The sequence below is a fragment of the Prionailurus bengalensis genome, chromosome D4 (genome assembly GCF_016509475.1).
Source record: "Prionailurus bengalensis isolate Pbe53 chromosome D4, Fcat_Pben_1.1_paternal_pri, whole genome shotgun sequence".
Lineage (NCBI taxonomy): Eukaryota > Metazoa > Chordata > Mammalia > Carnivora > Felidae > Prionailurus > Prionailurus bengalensis.
The window spans coordinates 91641199-91657606 of record NC_057359.1 but is presented as its reverse complement, the minus strand read 5'-3'; the positions used below and the strand labels follow the sequence as shown (position 1 = coordinate 91657606).

Genomic DNA, 16408 nt, shown 5'->3' with positions numbered 1-16408 from the left:
ATTCTTGCGGTCACAGCTAAAATACTAGAAACAAATAACACGGCAGGTAAGGCAATTTAGTAAAAGTGATTTCCTTTATTGTCGAAATTTTAAATCCTTTTATATCCCTCCCGAAATGTGTTCGGGCTCGGAAAAATCACAGCTGGAAATGGAAGAGAGAATAAAAACCACAGAGAAGGGAAGAGCGTTTTGGAGATTTTGTTTTGTTTTGTTCTCCAGAATATTGACCATTCTTTGGGCAACGGCAGCTAATTGGTAAATGAACCTGTTTCCGTGAACAATGCTTGTAAGAGACAACATTTCTCAAGGCTATCTCATCAACCTGAGAGTTTGAACCTGTCTGGGCACCCTCCCCACTCGCCCAGGTCCCTCCACCAGGCTCCTCACAGCACTCATGGCAGGTGGCACTGGGGGAGAGGAGGAAGAGAGGGGGAGCGCCTGGGGGCTCCATTCTCTGGTAAGCTTGTCGCATGGTATTTCCCGCACCTTCACAACAAGCCTGTGCAGTGGGCGCCTTTATTCTTTTTCACAATGAGGAAACTGAGTCTCGGGTTGAGAAGTCGCCCAAGTGCCCACGGGCACCACCGTGGAATTCAGTACTGGCCCCAGGCAGAGCCCAAACTCCCAACCGGCAGACGACACGATACACAATGGCAGGTGGATGGATGGATGGATGGATGGACGAAGGATGGAAGGATACACAGATGAACGCTGGGTGGATGGATGAGTGAATGAGGGAGAAGCAAGCACCGAGGGTCTTAAAAGAAGAGACAGCAACTTGTGTCCACAGAAGCAGTCAGCAAGGCTCTGTGACAGTGGCAGAGCCGAAACTAAGAACGTCACCTTCTTCTAGGACTTGAAAGACCGTATTTGGTCACCCGGTGATAAGTATTTCACCAGGAACAGTGCAGTGCCAAATCCGCAGGGCTTGCCGGGAGGTGGCAAAGGAACAGACCGCGTGGCAGGGATGCCGAGACGCTCTGTGTAGCCCCCAGAGGGCTGGGGGGCGGGTGGGGGATGGAAGTGCTGGCCCTTTAATGGCCAAGCCCAGGGCTCTGGATTCCGATGGCAGTTGATGAGGGAGGGTTGCAGAAGAAGAGGCACACAGGGCTTCCAGGAACTGTTCGCCAGCTTTCCAGACTAGACGGCCCACCTCTGCTGGGCCACCATTTTCCAGGGAGTCGCTGTCACTGCCTGGAGACCCCCAAGGCTCCCGCCAGCCCAGGTCAGTGGGGTTTGTGTTAATTCCCTTCCCCCCAGGTAACTATCCCAGGGCAGCTGGTTTGGGAGACTTCTGTCCCTATTTCCCCTCCTTGGGCTCTCCTCTCTTTTCCCCCGTCCCTGCCCGTGGTCCATCAGGACAGGTGTTTTGCCCACCATCCCGTGGGTGCCGGTGGGCCTTCAGCTGACCTGAGTCTGAAAATCCACTCCCAACCCCAGTGTCCGGAAAGCCGTTTCTCATCCTACAATCCTTCTCTCCCTCCCAGGAGAATGACGTGCTAGCATCCTTCTGTCCCTCCCCAGTCTACTTCCCAGGTACAGAGGGAGCAGGTCAGACCGGGTCCTGATGTCACATTCCCTCCTCCTTCGGCCTTTGCCCAGGCTGCACCTCCTGGACATCCGTCCTTCACTCCCTCCTCTCTCCTCCATGCTATTAAGCACCTCGGCCTCGTGTCCCCCGCATCACCTCCCCTCTTGGTGTCACCCTCCCAAGGGTGACCGAGAGCCCAGTTTGCCTGGCCCTGTCTGAGTTTAGAACTGAAAGCCCCCGTTCCCGGCAGCCCCCTGTCCCACGGAAGCCAGGACGGTCCCCTGCACTGTCCCTCCCTCGAGAACACTAGGCTCAATCCACATTCTGTCCCTTCCTGTGCCTACCAGCACCGTGGCCCTCGTCAGAGTCCATTCACTTTTCCACCGCCCTCATATGGGGTCATGGGAGCAGGGAGAACCCGTTAGGGCCGCAGTGCCTGTTGGGAGGGGCACTCAGTAGGTACCCAATAAAGACCCTCTGAACGAATGAATCCTGGAATATTCACTTTCACTTCCTGTTGGATTTAAGCCTAACCTACCTTGCCCCAAAGCCCCCACAACTAAATCTGTCTGCTCTCAGCTTCCACCCTCCTCCAGGCCTGGATGTCTCTGGGGAGGGCCCCCTCCAGGTGGTGCTGGGTGCAGGGCACCAGTCCAGGGCACCCCCCCAGGCCAGGCTGGGCGGGTCATCTAGCAGGAATCCCCGGAATGCGGCTCAGACTTCCAATGCCAGGCCCCACCTGTTCCGGTCTGCAAATCCCCTCCCCACCTCCGCTGGGCTAATCCCCTTGGTTAGAGAAGGGTCCCGACGAGTGAGAAAAAAAGCAGCTCCTGTGACCTGAGCGGCCACATGGAAATCAGGAGACGAAACGAACGGGGTTTTCCAAGGCTCTGGAATGGGGGGGTGGTGGGGGGGTATTCTGCACCAGCGGTTTACCGGGTCATTTTCCAGGAATGTAAATGGGGCCGCTAGTGCTCCCCCCCGCACTCCCCTGTCACGTCCAACTGTTTCCATTTGTCCATGTTATTAAAACCCCCGCAGCTGTTCTTACTGAGCGCCTACTGTGTGCCGTCCCCTCGTCTAAGGACGTCAAATACAGCCTTGTGAATTCCCAAACATGGTCATGAGCTATTCTGATCTTACAGATGAGGAAAAAAATGGAGGTTCAGGGGGGCCCCTGCCTTGCCCCAGGCCACGCTGCGGGGAAATGACAGAGCTGGGGCTGGACCCCGCTCGTCCCGCCCCCAGAGCCCACCCGGTACAGCGTACCGACCCGCGGGGGCCCTTCCCCTCTGCGGACGCTGCTCCCACGGATGCCAGTAAACCAGCAGCTTTCAGGCTGCGTCTCCCCGCCGACAGCTATGGCTCCTGGCCCCACCAAGCACTCTCCAGTGCCTTCCCCTGGCGCTCAGAGTGCTGGCTGCCCCTTTGGGCTGTCCCCGGGGCCTGGTGACCACGAACACTTCTGTGGGATAAGGTCCAGGAGCCCCGCCGCCGTTGGGGTGCGGCCCTCACCTGCGCCCCGAAGCCTATGGGGTGAGCGCGAGTGCATAGGGGCCCGGCCCCCCAGCACCCACCTTTCTGGGTTTCCCGGGCTGGCTGCAACGAGGAGGAGCCAGCCGCCTAAAATAGAAAAGCTGGCATGGGGGGGGGGGGGCGGGAAACGCCAAGGGCCAAAGTCCCAAAGTCCGAGTGGCGCCCAGCTGCTCTCCCCACCAGCTGCAGGCTGGCTCCCTCTGTCCCTGGCTCCCCCAAAGAGCCTCTGTGGCCCCTCTGTCTGCCCACCCCTTCCCTCCGGGGTCTTTAAATAGACCCTCCCCCAACCCCCCAAGCTACGGAACTGAAGGGAATGAAGGCCGGTCTTCTCCAAGGCAGCCTGGAGGCCTGGGGTAACGCAGCTGGCAGCTGTCTTCCTGCATGAGCCCCACCTTGGGGGACGGAATCGGAGGCCCCGATCCCTGTTGTTTCCAGAGCCCGCAGGCAGCTGGGGCAGGTCCCTGCCCTCTGTGCTTCTACTTTGGGAAGCAGGGGGCAGGCTTCAAATTGGGGCTGTTGGGTTGTCTGGGTCAGAGGAGGTGGGGGGTGGATGGTTCTGGAGAGTTCCAGCCCCAGACTTAGATTCCCTGTCGATCTCGGGGTCTCATGTTAAAGCTGTCGGGGACCGAAGTGGGAGGGACTGTGAGCATGGAGGAGGTCATTGAAAGGGTAGGAGCAGTGCTCCCTAAAACCGAAACGGAAGACAGACCCCAGTGCCCGTTTAGAGCACACAGACCCTGCAGTAATCCCTCCCAGGGACCGCCCCCGCCCCCCCCCCAAACCACTGCAGGCGGCACAAGGCTGTGACAGAATGTCCACGGCAACGTTATTTATAAGGATGAAATAATTGGAGACAACTTAAATGCCCACCCCGAGGGGAAGAGGTGAGTCAGTCATGCTCCATCGGATGCTGGAACATTCTGCAGCCACCAAATGAATGAGGTAGCTGGGGAGGCCGTGCTGGGGGTGGGGGTGGGGGCGGTCATGGCATTTTGAGAGAGAAAAAAGCAAGGAAAGACCGTGCACCGGATGACAGAATTTTTGTAAAACAAAGCTACGTGTGGGGAGAAAGAGAAAGAATCTTAGAGCAGAGGCTCTGGAGGACACAGAAACTATCACGGGGCACCCAGGGGGAGGGACCGCGGGGGGCGCCGTCAACCTTGCTTGTATGTTGCCCAAATTCGTCCAACCGGTGTCCCGCCTTTGTCACTAAAGCAAATAAGCGTGGGTCTCGCTCACGCCCACGGTGGGAGAGGGACGCTGGATTCAGCTGAGCTGTCACAATTGTTCTCTCATGTCAAGCCGGTTACCTGGCCCTCACTCCCCCCCCCCCCCAACCACCCCTGGTGCTGCCGGGAGATGTGGATAGGAGGCTGGCCCCACGTGGTCCCCACCCTCTGGGAGCTCTCTGTCTAGGGGGACAGGCAGCCCTGCTGGTGGGTTGATAGAAAGTCAAAGAGGCCTTCCCAGATGCCGTTTGACTGGAGGCACCCCAAATGCAGGGGCTGCCCCCAAAGCAGGATGCAGGCATTTGGGGGCAGAAGAACAGGCCACATAAACAAAGGCCAATGGTTGGGGTCGGGGGGAAGCAAATGGGAGGAGGCTGGGGGAGCATGGAAGACAGGCTGGGAGGGGTGAGGGGAGCCCAGCCAGCAAGCTGCGGGAGAGCATGATCTTCAGAGGCAGACCAGGGAGGCCGGAGATGCTCAGAGCCTCCTGCTGCCTGAGGCCTGGAGACAGCTCGGTGGGCGGGGAGGCGAGCCCCCAGCACCCCACGGCGAGGGGAGCACCAAGCTTGCAGAAGGTCCCGATGACGGCCCAGAGGATGAAGGAAACCAAACTTCTGGGGCAGCAGCAGAAACCGGGTCAAGAGCAGGGCTCTGGGCTCAGACTGCACGCGGTCCCCAAGGCTGGCTGGGTCTCTCGGAGTGGCCCAGACACTGGGTTCTGCTGCCTCCCCCGAAAAATGGTGCTGACGTGGGGACAGACCCGCCTCGGAGGGCTGTTTGTGGTGGCAAAGGCATCATGGGTCTGCAGCATATAGTCCGACCCCCATTAGGAGCTGCTGGGAGGGGGTGGGCCTACTCCCGGGGATCGGGGATCGGGGATCGGCAGCTTCCAGCAGGTCCTGAGTGAGGAGGAGTTTGATCTCAGAGCACAGGGTCCCCGCCCCCGGTGGCCCAGGCAGATGCTGGTGGGTGAAGGAACAGCAGGAGGCTGGCGAGGGCAGAGGACGCCCTCGTGAAAGCAGCTACTGGAGGCCCTCGGCCGCTGGGCTCCTCACTGGGCAAAGGGCCTCTCGGACGGCAGGGCGGAATCCCAAGGGCCCCCAGTGTATCTGGGCCTCGACTCTAACTGGCCATCTGGAGGGTCCTATGTCTAGTCCTGATGTGACTGCTCTCTCTCCCCTTGGCTGAGATCTCAGCCGGGCCCGGGGTCCCCCCGGCCACCCCACGGAGCGTCACTCTCTCCAGCGCTCCCAGGTCCCCTGCCCCATGGCGAGCCTGCAGGAGGCTTCCTCTGGCCAGCACTCCCCTCCTCGATGCTCTGGGGGTGGGGAGGGCCCTGGCTCGGGGCTGCCCCGTCGGCAGGGCCCGTGGCAGCCCCGTGGGGCTAGGAAGCCGCTCTCCCGGCCCGGCGTCCAGATGGCTCCGGCTGTCCCGGGATGCGTGTCCGTCCATCCCTTGGCATTTCCGCTTTGGGCCTCCCCCTGATGATCTGTCTGGTGTCCGAGTCCACACTCGGAGAGGCCCCTGGCGGGGCTTCGGGCATCTTCCCAGGCTCCATGAAGCCTCCATCAAGTGAGTCCTGCTGCCCACACCCAGCTCTCAACGTGCGGAATCACAGTGTGAACACAGTAGTTGATCGTTAGAGGCTCGGAACTGCGCAGTGGCTGGAAGCGTGAGTTTCACAGTCAGACACGCCCAGGCACGTCCTGACACCTCAGTTTCCTCATCCATAAAATGGGAATGGTCAGACCGACTTGTCTGGTGTTCCAAGGATTCTTACGCAATAACACGGAGCACTTAGTGCCAGGCCTGGAACCCAGGAAGCACCCAGAAGGTACAGGTGTCCACAATCTCTTTTTTTTCTTCGTAAATCTGTCATACAATTGAATGTGGGAGGCCACACAGTTCTGAGAGTTGTGCACACGGATACACCTGTGTCACCAGGACTGTCGAATTCCAAACCCCGAGATTCCCTCCCGTCGCCCCTTTGCAGTCCTGACTCCCCCATCCCCGGCCGTCACCAACCCGTTCCGTGTCCCCAGGGTTCTGCCTCTTCCAGGATGGCCTCTAAATGGGATCACACAGGGTGTGACCTTTGAGACTGGTTTCCCCCGGACAGCACGATGCCTCTGAGCGTCACCGACGTGGTTGTGTGTCCGGCTTGTCCTTCGTCACTGTCGAGTGGTGCCCGTATGGCCCACCTTTACCGGTGTGCTCACTCAAGGACCTTTGAGTTGTTTCCAGTCTGAAGCGATGATGAACAGGGCCGCTATGCACGTTGGTATACAAGCTTTTGGGTGAACATGAACCTCCGCCTCTCTCCAGTCAGTACGTGGGAGTCGGATTTTGCTGGATCTCTTGGCAGCACGGTCTTGCAGAGTGAGCGGCTGCCCCGTTTTGGTGTCCCGCCAGCGGTGTGTGGGAGCCCCGGCGGCTCTGATCCTCACCAGAACCCGGCCCGGTCAGGCTCTCCCGTCCCCTCCCCTTCTAATCAACACGCAGTGGCCTCTCATTGTGGATTTGCTGCCCACAGTCTTACCGTGGCCAAATACACACGCCATAAAAGCGACCCTTTTAGCCCCTTTTTAAATATACGATTTAGTGGCATTAAATACAATCAGCACGTGGGCATGCGGCCGTCCCCGCTGTCCATTTCCAGGACCCTTTCAGCATCTTAAAAAATTTTTTTTAATTTTTTTTAACATTTATTTATTTTTGAGACAGAGAGAGACAGAGCATGAACGGGGGAGGGGCAGAGAGAGAGGGAGACACAGAATCGGAAGCAGGCTCCAGGCTCTGAGCCGTCAGCCCAGAGCCCGACGCGGGGCTCGAACTCACGGACCGCGAGATCGTGACCTGAGACAGCATCTTAAACTCTACTCGCTAAACACAAACTTCCTACCCCCCGCTCCCCCCCACGCCCCTGCCCCGGATAACCCCTCTCCTCCTTCTCGATGGATCTGCCCATTCTGGGCATTTCGCATAAACGGAATCGTACGGCATTTGTCCCCGCGTGTCTGGCTTGTTAGCACGATGTCTTCAAGGTTCGTCCGCGCTCTAGCAGGCGCTAGGACTCCGCTCCTGTCAGTGGATGAATAGAGTTCCGTTGCATGGGTCTTCCACATTCTGTAAGGCAGCTACTGACGGGCAGCGGAGTTATTTTCGTCTTTTGGCTCCCGTGAACAAGAGAGCCTGTGTGTACTTGGGTGTGTAAATATCTGTTTACACACTGTGACCTTGGGTGTGTAAATATCTGTTTACACACTGTGACCTTGGGTGTGTAAATATCTGTGTGAGCCCCTGCTCACCCAATTGTTTTGGGTATCCAACTGTGGCTTTGACTTGCATTTCTCTGTGGCTAATGATGTGCCTTTCTCTGTACCTTCTCTGGTGAAGTGTCTGTTTAAACATTTTGCTTATTTTTACATGGCTTGGCTTCCCATTGTTGAGTAGCGAGAGTTACTTCCAGAGGGTGGACACCGTCCTTTGTGGGACGTGTAATTTGCAAATGTTCTCTGCCAGTCCGGGTCTCGTCCTTATTCGCCCGGCCGGGTCTTTCACAAAGCAAAGCTGCTTTTGCTTTGATGAAGTTCCCTCTAGGACTTCTTTTCTCTTATTAATTGTGCGTCTGGCGTCATATCTAACCGTCTGCCTAATCCACATGGTCACAAAGATTTTCTTCCGAAAGAGTCCTTGTCTTACATTTTCGCAATCAGATCGGCCATCCAGGTCGAGTTCGTGTTTGTAGTAGGGGTGAGGCATTGGTTAAGGCTCAACCACTTTTTAAAAAAAAATTTTTTTTTAACGTTTATTCATTTTTGAGAGACCTGGCATGAGCGGGGGAGGGGCAGAGAGAGAGCAGGACACAGAATCTGAAGCAGGTTCCGGGCCCTGAGCTGTCAGCACAGAGCCCGACACGGGGCTTGAACCCACGAATCATGAGATCATGACCTGAGCCGAAGTCGGACGCCCAACTGGCTGAGCCACCCAGGACCCCCTTGGCTCAAACACTTTTGACCGTGCACTCTAAAAGTCCGCTGTTGGGGCGCCTGGGTGGCGCAGTCGGTTAAGCGTCCGACTTCAGCCAGGTCACTATCTCGCGGTCCGTGAGTTCGAGCCCCACGTCGGGCTCTGGGCTGATGGCTCGGAGCCTGGAGCCTGTTTCCGATTCTGTGTCTCCCTCTCTCTCTGCCCCTCCCCCGTTCATGCTCTGTCTCTCTCTGTCCCCAAAATAAATTAAAAAAAAAAAAACGTTGAAAAAAAAATAAAAAAATAAAAAAATAAAAAAATAAAAGTCCGCTGTTAAGTGCGTAGACGTCTACGATTGCTACGGCCTCTTGGTGAATCGACACTTTAATCTGTATGTAATGTCCCTCTTGGTCCCTGGTAGTTTTCTCTGCTCTGGCACCTGCTTTGATATTAATCCGGCCATGCCAGCCTCCTCGACTAGTATTTGTATATCAGTTTCTCTCCCTTGATTTTTAACCCACCTCTGTCATAATTGAAGCTTGCTATAGACAGCCTATTGTTGGGTCATGGATTTTAATCCATTTTGACAAGTCATCTTTTCCCTTTACTGTGTGTAGGCTGTTTATGTTTTATTTTGTTGTGTACAGAACACTTAACATGGTTACGACCCCCTTAACTAATTTATAAGTGTAAAATATTTTCTTACCAAGTCTAGGGAAGCCATTTACATGTAATATAATTATTGGCATGTCTGCATTTGGGTCTATTGTTTTATTATTTGTTTTCTATTTGTTTTTTTTCTTTTACCTCTACCTTTTCATGCCTTAAAAACTTATTTGAATACTTCTTAATGATCCATTGTAATTTATCTATTGGGGATTTTGACTATGTGTTTTGTGTGTGTAGTTTTTTGTTTTGTTTTGTTTTCTGAGAGAGAGAGAGAGAGAGAGAGAGAGAGAGAGCACGCTTGAGTGGGGGAGGGGCAGAGAGAGAGAGAGAGAGAGAGAGGGAGAAGCTCAAGCAGGATCCATGCTCAGCACAGAGCCTGGTGTGGGGCTCGATCCCACGACCCTGGGATCGTGACCCAAACTAAAATCAAGACTTAGACACTGAGCCACCCAGGCGCCCCTGGGTGTAGAGTTTTTTAGTAGATTGTTTAGGGACTAAAATAAGTATATTTCTAAGTTTACTTCACAGTCCACAGCATGTCAATATTTTAGACCTCACCAGCACTTTGGTCCCTTTGCCTCCATCTCTTTATTTATAGTTGTCACGTGAATCGGAACCAAAGACACTGAATATCCCACTAGACAGTGCAGTGTTTTCTTCTTTCAGCCATCACACACATCTCTTAAAAATTAAAAGGGAAAAACAGTCTATTTACCTAAATATTTACAATGTCTATTGTTCTTCTGTCATTCCTGACATTCCAAATTTCCCTCTTGCCCGAGAACTTCTCTTAAGCAGTTCTGCTGGCCATGAATGGTTTCCTTTCCTGCATCTGAGAAAGTCTTTATCCTTCTTGATGGATATGTTTGCCAAATTGACAGCTTTTTCTCTTATTTTCGTTAAATATCGTTTTTGCTGATGTTTATTTATTTTTGAGAGACAGAGAATGAGTGGGGGAGGAACAGAATCCAAAGCAGGCCCCGGGCTCCGAGTGGTCAGCACAGAGCCCGACATGGGGCTCGGACTCACGGAGTGCAAGATTACGACCTGAGCCAAAGTCGGACGCTCAACTGACTGAGCCACCCAGGCGCCCCAGACAGCTTTGTCTTCTAGCGCATGAAAAATGTTATTCCACTCCCTTGAGGCCTCCATAGTTCCCAACGAGAAATCTGCTGTTATTTATTTTTTTTCTCAATAGTTTTTGATAAAGGATGTTTCTTTCTTACCGTTCTCAAGATTTCTCTCTTGGCGTTTAGTGGTTGGCAGTTTGTGATGCGTCTTGGTGTGCATTGCTTCAAGTTTAAACTATTCGAGGTTCGCTCAGCCTCTTGAGTCCATAGGCAGGTCTGTACCTTTTGCCAGATTTGGAGAGTTTTCAGCCATTTTTTTTCTTTGAGTACTTTTTTACGCTCTGCCCTTCTGGGAATCCAGCCAGCGTCACAAATGTTAGATCCTCTGTGAGAGTCTCACGGGTCCCTGAGACCCAAAAAATAAATAATTTTGAAAGAGAGAGAGTGCGAGCATGAGCAGGGGAGGGGCAGAGAAAGAGGGAGAGCAAAAGAGAATCCCCAGCAGTCTCCTCACTGCCAGCACGGAGCCCGACATAGGGCTCGAACCCACAAAACCAGAAGATCATGATCTGAGCCGAAACCAAGAGTCAGACGCTTAACCGACTGAGTCACCCAGGTGCCACCAGATGTTCTATCTTCTGATTCATCATTCTTTCTTCTCTCCTCTTCATCGTGATGAGTCTGAGCCCATCCCGTTGAGTTTTTATTTTTAAATTTTTTTCAATTTTTTTTAAAGTTTATTTATTTTTGAGACAGAGAGAGACAGAGCATGAACGGGGGAGGGTCAGAGAGAGAGGGAGACACAGAATCTGAAACAGGCTCCAGGCCCCGAGCTGTCAGCACAGAGCCCGACGCGGGGCTTGAACTCACGGACCGAGAGATCATGACCTGAGCTGAAGTCGAACGCTTAACCGACTGAGCCACCCAGGTGCCCCTCATCCATTGAGTTTTTAAATTTCAGTTCTTGTATTTTTCAGCTCTGAAATTTCCATTTGGTTCTTTATATATTCTCTTTCTTTGCTGAGACTTTCTAGTTGCTCACTTGTTTTGAGTATGTTCACAAAAGCTTTTTTTTTTTTAATTTTTTTTCCAACATTTATTTATTTTTGGGACAGAGAGAGACAGAGCATGAACGGGCGAGGGGCAGAGAGAGAGGGAGACACAGAATCGGAAGCAGGCTCCAGGCTCTGAGCCATCAGCCCAGAGCCCGACGCGGGGCTCGAACTCACGGACGGCGAGATGGTGACCTGGCTGAAGTCGGACGCTCAGCCGACTGCGCCACCCAGGCGCCCCAACACAAAAGCTTTTTTATGATGAATGCTTTAAAATCTTTGTCACATTGGGGCGCCTGGGGGTCTCAGCCAGTTGAGCATCTGACTCTTGATTTTGGCTCAGATCATGAGCCCAGGGGCGTGGGATCAAGCCCCACGTCGGGCTCCATGCTGAGAATGGAGCTTGCATAAGATTCTCTTTCTCCCTCTGCCCCTCTCTCCCACTCGTGCTCTCTCTCATGCTCTAAAATAAAATAAATAATAAAATCAAATAAAACCTTTGTCACATCCTTCAGAGACCGCTCTGTCATTTCCATGTTGACATCTATTGTCTTTTTTCACTCTGGGATCTTCCTGGCTCTAAGTATGACTGCTGTTTTTTTGTTGTTGTTGTTTTTTGGGTTTTTTTTTGTTTTTGTCTGGTTGTTTGTTTTTGTTTGGGGGGAAGGTGAATCAAAACCTGGACATTTTGGGTATTATGTTGTGAGGCTCTGGGTCTTATTGGAACCCATTTTAGCTGACCTCCTCTGACTCTGCTCTGACAAGGGGCTGGGATGAGGGGTGCCACGTCCCTGTTGCTGCCAGGTGGGGGGAGAGGCCCAGCCCCCACCTGACGGGGGCGCTCTTTGTTCGTATCAGGCGGCAGAGTTCCAGCTCCCGGGTGGGCTTCGACTGATGCCTCCCTGGCTGGAGGAGGGAGGAGGGTCTTGGTCTTGCTCCCCACAGGGCCTCCACACGCACTGCAGCGGTTGGGGGAATGGGTTACCAGCCAGCAGAATGAAACTCCTGGCTCCCTAACGTCCTTCTCTGACATAAACCAGCAAAGGGTGTGGAGGTGCGGTGCCCCAGTACAGCCCGGTGAGGGTCGAAGGTAGCTCCCTTATTGGCCTTTGCTGGCCGGGACAGGGCGGTGCCACAGTGTTTTCAGTGGTGTTGGGCTGGAGAAGAGTGATTATTGTCTGAAAAATGTCTCTCCTGCTAAGCTGCCCCTTTTCCGGTCCTGTGGCTCAAGAGAGCAGGCTTTCGTTGGGCTTTTGTGTCTATGCCCATTGTATGTTTCGAGGTTGCTGGCTTTGCAACTACGATACAGGAGGCACAAGGGAAACCTGGGGAACTTCACACCATGGCGTTCCTTGGGGCCAGAGAGCCCCAGCAGCCTTCTCTCTGCTTTTCAGAGTCTTCTTATGTTATTCATATAAAGTTCAGGATTCTTAGTTGTCCTTAGCAGAAGGAATGTAGAGAAGTAGGTCTCTGCTTCATCTTCCCAGAAACAGAAGTCATTTAAGTTGGGTAAATACCACCAAGTAGCCTTCCAGAAATGCTGCTGGTTCACCTTGAACTAGGAAATGGTATACCTTGAGTCTGCTTTAGACAGATATAAGTAGAAATGGGCTCAGGACTTCCCAACATCCCAATGCCTGCATGTTGTAGTTAATCAATGTTGGATGGATGGATGGATGGATGGATGGATGGATGGATGGAGAGGTGAGTGGATGGATGGATAGATGGGCGGGTGGATGGGTGGATGGGTGGGTGGGCAGATGGAAGAGTGGCTGGCTGGCTGGCTGGATAGATGGATGGGTGGGTGGATGGGTGGGTGGATGGGTGGGTGGGTGGCTGGCTGGCTGGCTGGCTGAATGGATGGATAGGTGGGTGGGTGGATAGGTGAGTGGATGGATGGGTGGGTGGGTGGCTGGGTGGGTGGATGGAAGGGTGGCTGGGTGGATGGATGGGTGGGTGGGTGGATGAGCGGGTGGAAGGATGGGTGGGTGGGTGGATGGGTGGGTGGCTGGCTGGCTGGCTGGCTGGATGGATGGATGGATAAGTGGGTGGGTGGGTGGATGGATGGATGGATGGATGGATGGATGGATGGGCAGGTGGGTGGATGGATGGATGGATGGATGGATGGATGGGTGGCTGGGTGGATGGGCGGGTGGATGGGCGGGTGGCTGGGAGGGTGGGTGGATGGGTGGGTGGAAGGATGGATGGGTGGGTGGATGGGTGGGTGGAAGGATGGATGGGTGGGTGGATGGGTGGGTGGACGGAAGGGTGGCTGGCTGGATGGATGGATGGATAGGTGGGTGGCTGGCTGGATGGGTGGCTGGATGGGTGGTTGGTTGGAAGGGTGGCTGGCTGGATGGGTGGCTGGATGGGTGGTTGGTTGGAAGGGTGGCTGGCTGGCTGGCTGGCTGGCTGGCTGGATAGATGGGTGGGTGGATGGATGGATGGATGGATGGATGGATGGATGGGCAGGTGGATGGATGGGCAGGTGGATGGATGGGCAGGTGGGTGGATGGGTGGATGGATGGGTGGATAGTTGAGTGGGCATATAGATGGATGGGTAGATGGTGGATGGATGGATGGATGGATGGATGGGCGGGTGGGCGGATGGGTGGATGGTTAAATGGATGGGTGGATAGGTGAGTGGATGGATGGATAGGTGGGTGGGTGGATGGGTGGGTGGGTGGATGGGTGGGTGGGTGGATGGGTGGGTGGGTGGATGGGTGGATGGATGGATGGATGGATGGATGGATGGGTGGATGGAAAGGTGGCTGGGTGGATGGATGGGCGGGTGGGTGGATGGGCGGGTGGGTGGATGGGCGGGTGGGCGGATGGGTGGATGGTTAGATGGATGGGTGGATAGGTGAGTGGATGGATGGATAGGTGGGTGGCTGGATGGGTGGGTGGCTGGATGGGTGGGTGGACAGAATATAGGAAAGGCAATTAGGAGACCAATACACAGTCCAGGTGAGACATCACAGCATCATTGGTGGCCATGATACAAGTAGCCATTACTGAGTGCTTCCACTTTGCCAGGTAAACGTTTCTGCCACATGATCCTACTTAATCCACAAATGAGATATGTCCATTTGACAGAGGAGGAAAACGTGGGCAGAGAGATATAGTACTGAGCTGAGATTCAGGCCCAGAGCCCCCTGGTTCGTGGACCCAAGATGCCGTGAGAAATTCCCAAGGAGAAGGAGATGACAAGCCAACACACCCTGCTGACGATCAGAGGTTTTCCTGCCCCAGGGAATGTCAGTTGAGCACTTTTCAAAATCTTCTCCCTGAGACGGAAACCCAGACTGTGCTGTGTTCACGTATTCAACAAGTATCAATCAAGTGCTTGCTCTGTGCTGAGCCCTGTGCCGGGTGCTGAGGGTACACCGTAAGCCATAGGACATACGTGATCTTTGCCCCAGGGACATCGGAGCATCCAAAATCACCCTCCCCACTCCGGGTCCACCGTGTCGAAAGCAGACGGAGCAGAACCCCAGGTGCCCACCAGATGCCCTGCCCGACACTCAGCCCTTCAGTCCAGAAGATTCTATGAGTAGCAACAAATATCGGTGGTGGGCTTCCAGGCCACGGGAGGAGAGCAAGCCGGAGGAAATGACCCCGGGGTATGAGGGACACTCAGTTCTGGCTGTGGCTTAGGTCAGGAGCCAGAAAGCCCAAACCCACCCCGACCCAGCATGCCCAGTCTGTGCATTTGTGAGGGAGACTCAGGCCACTGAAGCCTGGCAGCTAGGTTTCCCGGGGGTCCTCAGGCCCGCCTGCAGCCCTCCTCTGACTCAGTCTCCCCAACTGTTAATAAATAGGTGCATACATCCCTCCCCCTTCTTCTCCCTTCCCGCCATTCGCCACAGTTTGGTGAAGGTGGGAAGTGACAGTTCCTGTAATGTCTGAGGCTCTGGAGGCTTCGTGTCGTTTCCAGGGAGTGAGCGTCTCACCCTGTGCTCTGGATTCGCCATGTGTGTTGACATCTGGGTGCAAGGCGGGGCTGCTCGCAGCAGCACAGATCGCCAGCCTGCTGGCCGGCCCGGGCTCCCCGGTCTGGCCCCGGAGACCGGGGCGGGTCTGCCAGGCCCTGCTGGCGGCTGGTCGCCGTGGTGACGCCCCTCCACCAGCATCACCATCCTGGGCCATTCGGACACACCCGCATTCGAGTCCTCTCCTCTGTCCTAGAACTCCACCCCTGCGGCATGACGAAGGGTTCCGGAAAGGATCCCCGCACATTGTCACATGCCACACGGTCCCCCGGAGGATGGCCGTGGCGGCTCCCTCCAAAGAGTCTGTGTAGAGCCAAGAGTCCCTGTCCCCATCAGCCTCAAGGGGCTCTAAACTCTCCTGACTTCCTTCTGCATAGACCTCAGCACGGTTCCAACTGCACAGGTGCTGCCATAATTAGGGTTTTAGGTCTCTTTGCCCCTCTCCAGGGCCCTCCTCCCATCGTGTTCTCCAGAACCCCCCGGCCCCCGCCCCCGCCAGAGACAGAGCAGCAGCTTGACCAACCGCTCGTTGCCAGACAGAAGGATGGAGAGTTGTCTTACGAACACTGGTTTTATTCCCGGTGTCCTTGCAGCACTGCGTATACAGGAGGCGCTCAATAATGACTTTCCAAGGGGTTAAGTTGATCAGCCGGAGAGTGGGCGTGACAACTTTTGAGCATGTTGCAGCGCCAGAAAGTGAAGGAAGCTTCTGGAAATAGCAAAAGGGTGGGTCGTGTCACAGGGTCGTGGGGCCCACCTGAAAGAGCCACCCCAGCTGGGGCGATTTGAGGGGGGAAACATCTCATGTTGGCTTATGACCCAAAGCATGCAATAGATATACACAGGGGGTGACACGGATAGACAGAAGCAGCTGTTCCTCAAAAGGGGGGGGGGGGTCCCATCTGCCAAGGTGGCACCCGGGAGACACCCGGGTAACGAAGGTACCTCCCCGCTGACACCACCCCCCCCCCCGCCCCCAGGACAGCGGGGCCCCAGGGAGGGGATGGTATGGGGTGGGAAAGGCTCTTCACCTCTGTGGCCTTCTTTCCAACACCCCTAATCCCAGAGTCCTGGTGAGAAGACACATGACCAGCCCAGCCTGGGGGGCATTCTACGAGATAACCTGGCCACTGCCCCTCCCAACTGCCCTGGTCCTCCCTCCTCCCGAGGAGCAGGGGCAGACTGACGCGCTGTCACAGATGGGAGGAGACGACCACAGGTCGCGTGTGGCGTCCGGGTCGGGTTCTGAGCAGGAGGAGGAAGCTGACGGACGGATGGACGGACGGACGGACAGACGCGCTGGCGAAACCCACATACGGTCTGTGCCGAGGGCGCCTTCTTGTTGTGCAGGCACCTTGAC

At 54.9% G+C, this 16408-nt stretch overlaps 1 protein-coding gene across 1 annotated transcript in view; it reads left to right on the top strand.

Moving 5' to 3' along the window:
* Positions 1-243: 243 nt before the first annotated feature.
* The window catches only part of BRD3 (bromodomain containing 3), a 66133-nt gene continuing 49968 nt past the window's right edge, over positions 244-16408 (top strand). Inside the window, exon 1 of the mRNA XM_043566940.1 lies at positions 244-1225. The gene's annotated coding sequence lies outside the window, so the exon portion shown is untranslated. The remainder of the gene's footprint in view (positions 1226-16408) is intronic.